We start from the raw sequence: 11490 nt of genomic DNA, 5'->3' as shown, positions 1-11490 counted from the left end.
AGGGTGTTAACGCTGCGTTCGTGCTCATACTGAATGCTTCCTACGACCATTAAGCAGGGACTGATGCGTCAGAATGGACAGTTTCCCATGTGTTTTTAAGTCTACATGAATCAAAGGCTACACGTTTTAGCGAAAATCGGGGCTTTTATAAAAGGCATCCTAAGTTGGTGTACATGGACGAGAGAGAGAAAGCATCATTGTTCGTTACGAATTCATGCGACAGATTAAGCACTGTAAGACATTGGATCGGAACGCACATCGCTGTTTCATTGATGAAGTAAATCTTGCAATGCAACTAAGATTTAAACATAAAAAGCACTGTAGTTTCATGAACATGTAAAAGGAGAGAAATATGAAACAACCTTAATCGTGTCATATGTCTCAATGGTTTTGTAAACCAAAGAAATGTCCCCATGCTGTTGATCATATATTCTACCCGGCAATTGCATTTGGACCTGACGGTTAATCACTGATTCAAATGGATTTATTTTAGCACTCAAACTTACATAATTGTAAATATGAATTCCAAGAGCTCCCATGCGACCCTTTAATGTGAGCTCATTGAACTTAAAATGTGGTACTAAATATGGACAGATCGTTAACAAAAATATCATAACATCCTCCAAGCATATTGTGACCGCGTAGATTTGTACGGTGCTAGGGAATTCTTTTGGATCTGCATCCGTCGTGTGCAGTACGAACGGGGTGAGGGAATGTTGGCGTAAAGGGTATAAGGTATAAGGTTGTGGCGCGTTGTAGGCCATAAGGTAAAAACGAAGGGTAGGTTTGCCGTATTCCCGAAGGTCCGCCTATATACAGTTCCAGAGAAATAAACAGGCAATTGATGCAGGATCATTCTGAATTTATTGGACGCGAATCAACGATGGCAACATTATAACAATTTAACAGACAGACATTTTACAAACAAGACGGAAATGGCCAGTAGTGGCCTCCGGACTCAAGACTCTGGGTGAGTCGGACGTGGCCGAGGCTGGCCGCCGTATTCCAGACTGCCGATTGACAATTGTACATAATTATTTATAAGAATCTGAACAATGAATATAAATTGACAGATGATGACATAAGTAAGCTATTTCACAGGTTCACAGATATTAGATAAACTTAATGAGTCTTTGATGTCCAAGACATGAAAAACTGATAATATCACAATGTTGTTTTAAGAGATAAGCAAATCTTGAGACATGCCACTCTGTCTCTTTGAAATCACATATAGAGTCCGAAAAGTGTCAATCACTAAAAGAACTTGTAACTTTGTAAGAAATAAATTGTGAGAAAATATTACAATATATTATAACAGATTTTGAATTTTAAAAGTAAAGTCCAAAATAAAGTTATAATTAAACAGTGAATTTTGCACGGTGATAATATGATCCACATATATTTTGTTATAAAATTAATATTTATATACCAATTCTAAAGAGAGTGAGAGGGATGTACTATAAACATGATGAAAGATCCACAAATCCTCTCACTAAAATTACGAAATAAATAATAGCTATGAGACCAAAGGAGAATAAAAATAGCGGATGGCCACTTTGGTTATGTAAGAGAGCTTCATTTATTCGATGGACGATTTCTTGTAAATGATTCCAACATTTATCAACACATTACTGGAGAATTGACATGGATGTTACACAACGCGGTGGAATCTTCTAAATCGAGTGTATTGATCACAGATACTAGTAAAATAAAGTCCAATAAACGCAACATTCAAAATGCTGGTTTAATACCATCATGGTACAAAAGTATGTTCAGGGTATATTTAAGTGGCAAAGAACGTTCCATTTAAACAGTCTTGAACTTAACTTTGAACCCGAGCATAGTTTTTATACAATCTTAATTTCCAGTATAAAATTTATAATATGTATGCATGTTTCAACTTATAAAATACTTGTAAACGACGATTTGAAAATTGAATTTAAGATCGTTTCCCCTATCTACAGAAGCATGTCCACGTGTACATATCAGTGACACATTGGCACTTTTTTAACTTTTAATTTTGATGCGATTGGCTAACTGTATTGTGTTGGGGTTTTTTGGTATGTCCTGCGACTGTTTGCATTGGTGTACTTAATTTCCAAACATAATCGTCACCCCCTTCCCATACTTCTGTGGCGTCAATACAATCGGGTAACCAAGTCAACGAGTCACGATGATATTTCTCCTTAGTTGTTCCCTAAAGATGTGTCATCATCATCGTATTAAATATACGCTTAGAGATTAATAATTTATAAAACAACCTATTTCAACTGTATCTTTTTATTTATTAAATGTTTATTACTATATACCTATATTACAATTGTAGTATCAGGATGAGGATTGCACACTTGACATGTAAAAAACATTTGGCCAGTTGAAAATCAATACACGTGCAACATGTACATGTAACTATATGAGCCAGGACAGAGCTACGCACATTGATATTGCCAACGGAAAAAATACTTAGCGTGATAACCGATATTGATATTTTTCTTCGAGAAAGGACAAAACTTGTGGGTTTGGGGTTCTCTATCAATTTTCTCATATTTTATGCCTGATTTTCATGTACTTTTATTTATATTAGTTTTTATTTCTGTAAAAATGTTCTTATTTCACTTTTACAATTTTTGGAGAGAGATACCACTCTGACGACGGCTGAATAACGAGATAAATAGAAGCTACAGAACCGTAACGAAACGGAAAATTCGGGTTGGCACGCCGGAAAGCTCTACTTCATGTATATCAACCCGAATTCTCCCATAGAGCTACATGTACATCTAGATCTGCAGTTAGCTAAAAACAAATACGTACATGTATATCACAGGATTCTTTGCAATTCGAAAGACAACATCATGTTGACTTTTCTCTTTTTTGTGACTTACGACAATATTTATCAACAGGATATCGACGTACAAAATGGATATTTCAATCTCGAATGCGCCCAGATTCCCGCCGAATGCAAACTCGATGCGCACAGGCTCTTTCAAATTGAAATTTCGGCTAAGGCTAGCGATATCTGATTTTTGTTCCTTTTTTCTTAAGTTAACCAGTAAGCTGGCTCTGGGTCTTGAACAAGACCAGATCTAGCCTGTTTAAATCATGACCATTTTGAGTGCAATTTGTCCGCGTATGAACAGCAAACCGGACAAAATACACTTTTGATGAGACATTTTCCCATATCTCTTTTTTTCAATTCTGCTCTCTTGCTCATTGTTTATTCAATTATTATTAATGAAATTTGATGATGTTGTATAACCATGTTATTTATTTAGGTTTACTCTTCGTGTATTTCTAAATTGAAATCGTTTAAGCAAAATTGTAAAAAAAAAAAAAAAAAAAAAAAAAAAATTGTAAAACGTACTACATGTAACTGATGAAATATATTTTTTCTATCCACATTTGGAACTTTTCGATAGTTAATACAGTTTCATTTTAATTATAGAAATCTTTAAAAGATATTTTGAATAGAGACATTATATACAGTGACAATGGTTCAAAGGATTATGAAAGTAGCGAATGATGACAACTTTATCCTGCAAAGTCAGCCAAAAAGGTTTTCTATTGTTTAAGTGACTAAATAAAATCAGCAACATTCTTTTCAATTAATTGTACAATTAAAATATATACAACCACGTGAATAGTTCTAACAAATAGGGTAGTGACTAAATCTATGTAGACTCGACACATTTTCTTGCTATAAAATTTAAGTGAAGCTTGGTCATTTACATGTATTTGGAAAAAGGCAATTTATTATTGAATATCGTCAGTGTCGTTAAATAATACGAGGTGATCTTAAAATTGTTTGTATTAACTGCATTGGCAATATTACAGTCATTGAAAATGTTGTCAAGATATCAAAACTGATAAGAAATGAAAGGGGTATAATGGAGGTCTTTTAAAAGACCGCTCGGCAAACATAGTTTGCTAAAGGAAAAAAGGTCAGACAATTCTAATATATATAAGTCCGATTAAGTGAGGCAGTGGATGATGATTTTTGCGATCTGAATCTGTTGTTAAATGACCGGTCGGCCTTTTGATGTGCATCCTGACACTTGGGTCTATAACCTAACACACACATGGTGTTTAAACAGATAATTGGTTTTACAGTACATCTTAAGCAATTCATTAAGGCCTTGTGGCGGGGCAAATATTGAGAGGAATAAACCATGGGAATTTTCGCCTCAAATAAACAGAACGCATTTTTATTCGCTGTTGTAATTAATTATTTTCCGACTCCATCAATATGTCGTCTGCTTATCTCCTGTGAAAATGCTGAAATATTTATGAAATCACTCCCGTAAGAGATTGCTGTGCGTCACAGAATGTATTATAATTGCATGATGTTAATAACTTGTTATAAAAATCAAGTCTGCACATAGATTATCAATTGGCGGCTGGACATCTTAATTTACACGATAATCGTTACGTCATTAATAAACATATCATGCACATATATGTATCAATGAAAATTAATTAACCCCTGTCTTACAGAGAGGTGTCAATATCTTAATATGTAATGACAATATTTTAAGATCAATAGAAGTATGAAAGATTGGCGTAATGGTATGTCCTGAAATACGACATCAACGACATTGATATAGAAATCGGTGGCAATAGTTGTGTGAATCAACAATCATCGCTAAATGAAAATTGACAGATTTGGGAAGGTGTGTATATGAAAGGGGGGGTCAATAGAAAGAAAGTGGACCTTGATATTTGCGTTTACATCGGTCATGGGTACTATGAAGTGTCGATTTATTTGTGAAGTATTCTCTTTATGGGCTCAATTTATATTCTTTGTTTGACGTCCCCAAATACTTCATATTCCTGACAGTGTTCCACCCCCCTCAATTTATGACCCACTCAAAGGCACTGGGTGAAAGAGGGTGTCCTGTAGGAGACGAGACTTTTTATATTTGTCGACAAAAAGATATCGAATCGTTTGGTTTATGTTTTCAGCATGAAACAATTCAAATATATACATATCGTTATTTATTTTTTTTGGGGGGGGGGGGCGAGAGTGCGAAGTTGCGAAGGCACAGGAGCGATAGTAGTATCGCTCCTTCGCCTTCGCACCTTCGCACTTTTGCCATCGCATATTCGCGCTTTGCCTTCGCAACTTCGCCATTTCGCTCCTTCGCCGTCGCACTCTCGCACTTTCGCCTTCGCAACTTCGCACTCTCGCATCTTCGACCTAAAGGCGAAAGTGCGAAGGTCGAAGTGGCCCCATCGGAACACCATACTTTTCCCACATCAATTTTCTTACTTAAAGGACCATTAAGCGAATTGTGTTTTTATTTTTCGCTGTTTATTCAAAACGCAAATACAAGTTGATGTACAGAAAAAATGGTCCCATGAATTAGTAAGAATGATTTCTCTATTTAATAACTTGTTTTGACGCATTTTTAAAAAATGGTTCTAATTTACAAAATAGCGGTATTTCTGAATAAAGTAGCCTTTATTTTTCCGATGAAGAGCATTTTTTAAATCATGTTGCTAAATAAAAGCTTACAATTTTTTCCTGAGAAATAATTGATACGTATTTCACGAACAAGGTTTCACAAGCATTAGAAATGGAAATTATTTTTTAATTAGATCATATTGTCGTACATTTCAACTACATGTATATATTCAAATTAATAAAACCAAAGCGGATTAATACAAATGACGAGGAAAATAAACATTCTGACTGTAAAATTGAGGATTTCTCAAGTTATAGCTAGATTAATTACAGTAAATTCTTGGGGAAGAAGAATTCCTTTTGAAGTTTACTCTACTGTCAGATAAACGACATCTTGTAGGGCGAACCGTCGAGTCTGTGATAATGGTAATACATGTACCTTTACAAGAAAACCGAAAAAGACAGAAAAAAACATTTTGAGAGGATTCCTGAATCCCCGACCGAGAAAAATAAACTAACTGAAAACAATTCTTCCGTGTCACATTTTTAACAGATAAATTACAAAGTTTAGGTTGCTGAAGAATTTTTTTCTAAATTAATTTCACGCTCTTGTCAAAATAAATCATCGTCGTTCCGACACAACTTTTTGCTGAAACGAATATCTGACTACTGTGTGATTTGGTGCAAGGTTCTTTGCGTAGATATTCGAGATTTAATTTTCTATGTCTTCATGAAAAATGGTGATTTTTCGTTCGGAAACAAGGCGAGATGCTCTCTGGTCGCCGTACTGGTCCGAGAATAAATTCATATTAAATCGGATCATTGCGAACGTTTCCGTATGTGGTCTTACCAGCTTTATTTATAATTGCAAGCAATGGAATCGTAGTCAATAAGATAATATCTCCCGCTTCTGTCTCATAAATCTATCATGGCTGCAGAAGCTCCGTTTGGTGGATAATAAATTAGCACGGCGCAAGAATGCAAGCATTAATAAATAAATATAGACCAGATAACGGAAATCTATTGAAATATCCTATCGTCTGTGCATTGTGAATAATGACAAATATTTCCGACCAATTCCAGCATAAAGTATGTTCCCAGAAGTAACTCTCACCAGATAAATAGTTCTAGAACGGTAAGTCTTGATTCTGGACCAATATCGAGATATGTCTCGCGAGTCGCTCAGAATCGCACAGCCAATTGCAGTCAGATTTATATCATCATTTATGGCTCGTTGATATGGAGTAAGGGTTTTTTGATATGGTTTAATAAAACGATAAGATGCCTTGCTTTTTGGAGATCAACACTGCAGACGTCACTACGCAGTGTTGGCTACATTAGTTCTCGGCCATAAAACTTGTCGTTTCATCTCAGTTTCATTTCCCCACTACTTGCACATGTAGCACTTTCTTAAACGTGAGGCTTATATTAAAAGCGGGCTTTCTACATTTAAGGACCCTTAATATTTTTCATATCTCTAAGAAAACTTCTCACCCCTAACTCAACATATACATTATTGCCGCTTCCGCGACAATGACGTCATATGTCTATATGTTCCTCTCCGTTCACCGTCTTTCTAGCAGAAATTGTGTAAAGGAGGAATTTATTTAGTATGTTGTCACAAGTACCTGTTTATCGGCATTAGATTTTTTTTACTGAATGGAATACATGTATTGTAAGTACATATGAACACGCATGTACAATGTAAAGAAAACCCTCATGTATACATGTATATTGCACGTCATAATACTTGCATCTAGTAAACGTTTTAGTCTAAAACTTTCATTATTTAATTCGCTAAGCATCTGTTACGATTCGTCCATTTATTACCCCATGTATCTGTGTACTTATTTTTACAACAATGAGAGACATTGGACACCGGACTGTTCTGTATTCTGGTTTTATGAGCGCAATCGCAATCACCCCAGCCTGCTTAGCTCGATCCCCATCTCTACTGTAATGACGTACTTCGATTTAAGCCGTTTGTCTATACATTGCTATCATATTATCATTTTCTTTGATACTGATTTATCATTTATTGATAAAGCAAACAAATCTGGGCCTTTTCTTCTATTGTCCAATTCCTGCATGGATAGGAATGACTAAGGAGGCTGGATGGTCAACAAACTACCCATTGGATCTACCTTAAACTTTAAGATATAACTTGTTTAGTTGTAAACTATTATTTACTAAAAAAGAATCATATTTAACTTTTTGATGTGGATAGTTTTCTTTATTTTTATATGGAGCTCTTTTTCTAAAGAAGACCAATGCGGTCTAAAAATGATCATCGAACCCTCTTAAAATATGTTCATATATGGTCTTTTCTTTAACCAACAACTGTTGTTAAGTTAGTACAATAGAATAGCACAACCTTTATTTCTTATATATGTTCATGTATATATTTGGATTCCATTGCTTTTAAGAGAACAGTTCCATGCTAATGGATTCCAGATCGTTCCATCAGAATCTTTGATAATTTAGCTTTGACAGAAGATAACAGTAATTATTCATACGAGATATTAGAAGCATTGTGCATTTTTGCAGACTTCTGCATTTGTTTTGAAGATATGAAAATAAGAGAGAGATTTATTATGGGACGTTGATGTATTTTGTCAGGGAATGGAGACATCTTCTTATCGTTTAAAACGTCATTTCATGGCCTACTCCAATCGAAATTTGAATCTCCGTTTAAAAGCCATGGGAATCTGCTTGCTAAAGGCTCTGACTTTCCAGCTTTCAACTGAAAAAGATCAAATATATCGTATCATATCCATGAATTGAAATATTTATTTAACGCTCAATATTTTTCTTTCATGTGTCAGATGAATATAAATTCCACTCGATAAATGAAACTTTTTCCATGATAGTTTTGCAACCATCAGATCAGTCTGGCCTATCTGTTTTATTACGATAAGAACACGTATCTCCCCGTCATGTCACATTACTTTCATCGCAAAAATACGATCTAAAATCTTTCAACAATTGTGGAGATATATTTGTAAACCGCTTGGTCATTTTGTAAATTGTTCAAGAGTTTTGTTTGTTTGTTTGTTTGGTTTTTTTTTTGCAAACCTTCTGGGTCTGGTGTATGTTGTATTTTTTTCTGTAAACAGCTATTTTTGGATTTTGGTCATTGTAAAGTTGAATGTCAACCCAAATAGTTTGAATACAATTTATAAGATTCAATCTGCATATTGGACCCCACACGTCAGCAATATTTTGTTTTTAATTCTTATATGACTTGCGTGCCATCACACATTTTTAACCATTATTGTAAATGCTGACACAATTATCTTGCATGACGACTCAATCCATAGAAAAATTACTAAATATGTCATAATACTTTTATAAACATACACTATTGATTTTTAAAAAAGATATTTCTTTTAATTCAAGGTGAACTTTCAGTGTACAAAATAAATTAGAGGTTTTTTTGTAAGAACTTCACCACAGAAAATGAAGAACTCGCCACAATACCACGTTAGACGATTCCCTATCTTAATTAAAGTATGCAAGAGCGAGAGCTTTTAAATGTTTAATCATCTCAGTTCGCCCACAGAGTTTCATTTGTCGTCGAGAGAGGAGGGATCGTCAGATTGAAGTCGTCTAGAAATTAGTGGAATATGCATACTAGTAAAATTTACGGCCTTTTGTAATGTGGTATTTCGATGATTATGTAATCATTTAATTACCAAAAGCAGTTTACCAAGCACGTAACAGATTAAGTCGTGACTGCGTAATATTACTATTGCGTGAGAGATGGCTATCCATATAAATACCTTTTGGTGTAAACGATTGTATTTGATATGCGTCTTGTAATGAAGCCATGATGGCACTGAGGAACCTGGCTTTTTGAATTCGATCAAGCACCTGCAAAATATCAAAATAATTATTATTTCAGTCCAAAGAAAAATTGTCATATACCGTGTAGTTATGATATTATAATGCATGCGTAACATGTGTTTATACATGTGCATGATTATCATTTTCATAAAAAAAAAAACACGGAATTTCGCTCGCCGAATTTATAAAAGCAAATTCATTCTGTCTTCATCTGTTGTTAATTTCGGTATTTATCGACAATCAATAAAGATACACAAATTATATCTATAATGTTTTAATCTTCGTGTTTGGATTTTTTTCAAAGTGTAGGCCGTACCTGTATATTTTTTAACCAAATATCTAATTATTGTTATAAAAGTATACATATATATGCTGCATTACATAGGATCGACTTTCTATATCATATTTAAGTAAATTATTATTACGGTTCTGAATCAAAGAAATATATATCTTTGAATAAACTACATAATTTGTCTGCTAAATCTACTGTAATTATAAACTAAAGAAAGTACAAGTTGATTGAAATTATAGCGGTATACGGTCAATGAACGTTCCCGTGGTTTTCACTGAATTACATGCAGTGCAGACAAGTGTCTTCGTCCTATCCATTAGAGAGGACTACAGGAGAGAATATCGTTTAAATAATAGAGTCCTGTCAAAATATCAAGCATTTTATCGATATCAATGAAGTGCACGTTCTAGCATGGCATTTCAACCCCCTATCGATCGACCTTGGTTAGATTTTTTTCTATTAAAAGAGAAAAGTAACAAAGCATAAAGTTTTACCCTCACCTCCTCGCGGTTGATATGATAGCATTTCCCCCTTCATGTTTTCGGATAGCATCCCCTCCCCTGATATCATTAACTTGATTTACGGAAGTAGTGTCGTGTTTAATGAGTTACAAAACAACTAAATCAACTACATGTTCAAATGTATTTGCTCTGAGACTATATGATGGACATTCTTACCCATCCATGGACGGTCTTTGGAAATATTGAAAATACATTATGGTTTTCAGAACCGTTTTCTTGTGGGGCAGGATATGGGAATTTTGGCTCTGGGTGGTTCTTCCTAAAAGGGATTCTAGATCTAGAGGCTGTGGGGGTGAGGAATGGATGGCAGTCTAACCTAAGACTGTTTTTCCTTGTGAGGTTAGCAAGAGCTTGCAAGGGGGGGGGGGGGTCCATGCTGCAAAGCGGTACGAAAGAAATGTTTTCGAATGTAACTCAAACAAGAAATGTCGATCAATCGTCTTGAGAAAGACTATGTAGGCACTTTGGTCAAAAAATAGTTTACCACCTATTATCAAATGGGTGATATTTTTACATTATGTATGCCGCCGAAGACTCGGTGTTGATTAATTGCTTGATAATTCAAGATTATGAAATTATCATGAATCTTTTTTAAAATTAAAAACAGGTGGGAAAACTATTTAGTTATAGACTTAATGCATATGTTTTTTGAAACTGCGTTTCTTCAGAACGTACACAAACCTCTTAGAATTGATAAATAGAGTCCAATTTGATTACATAATACGTAATATTTAGACCATCAAAATTCAATTTATATCAAAGATGTCAAAATTACTTCTAGGTTTTTGGGTACAAGAAGCAACAATCAGACAATACTTGATCTGAATATGTCTCTCACCATGTGCCCAGATATTGGGTGCAGGTAGATTTACCGTACATACTTCTGAGCGGCACAGAAACTTGGTGCGCGTTTTAAAAGTGTTTATGCGGTAAAAATAATTTCAAATCAGTATTGATGTATCTCAAATAAAATCAGAAAGTCTGAAAGGAAACGGAATCAAACTTGACATAAAATAACATTACCCAGTAGATACAGTGCATGTAACTCATGTTGGTATATTTAACAAAACGTTCACGTGAATATAAAATCATTGCCACCCTTGTAATTTAAAAGTTAAATTTACTTGCAGGGACACTTTTTCGAGCGCAAAGTGGGTTGGAGAGTTTATCAGAATCCGTGATCAGGCACGTAGCATCAGGGGGGGCCAGGGGGGGCCTGGCCCCCCACTTTTTCTCGCAGCAACAAATTTTTTAAAATTTACAAATAGAAAATGGAATTGTCATGGAGTTGGCCCCCCCACTTTTTAGGGAGTATGTAAAAAATTGATATGTAAATAAGGAAATGAGGAGTAAAATTGAAGTTATATAGTACGCCAGCCCCCCCCCCCCCCCCCCCCCCCCCCCCCCCCCCCCCCCCCACGGATTAGGAT

The sequence above is a fragment of the Crassostrea angulata genome, chromosome 3 (genome assembly GCF_025612915.1).
Source record: "Crassostrea angulata isolate pt1a10 chromosome 3, ASM2561291v2, whole genome shotgun sequence".
NCBI lineage: Eukaryota > Metazoa > Mollusca > Bivalvia > Ostreida > Ostreidae > Magallana > Magallana angulata.
The sequence above is the reverse complement of the archived record's forward strand: the minus strand, read 5'-3'. Positions refer to the sequence as shown.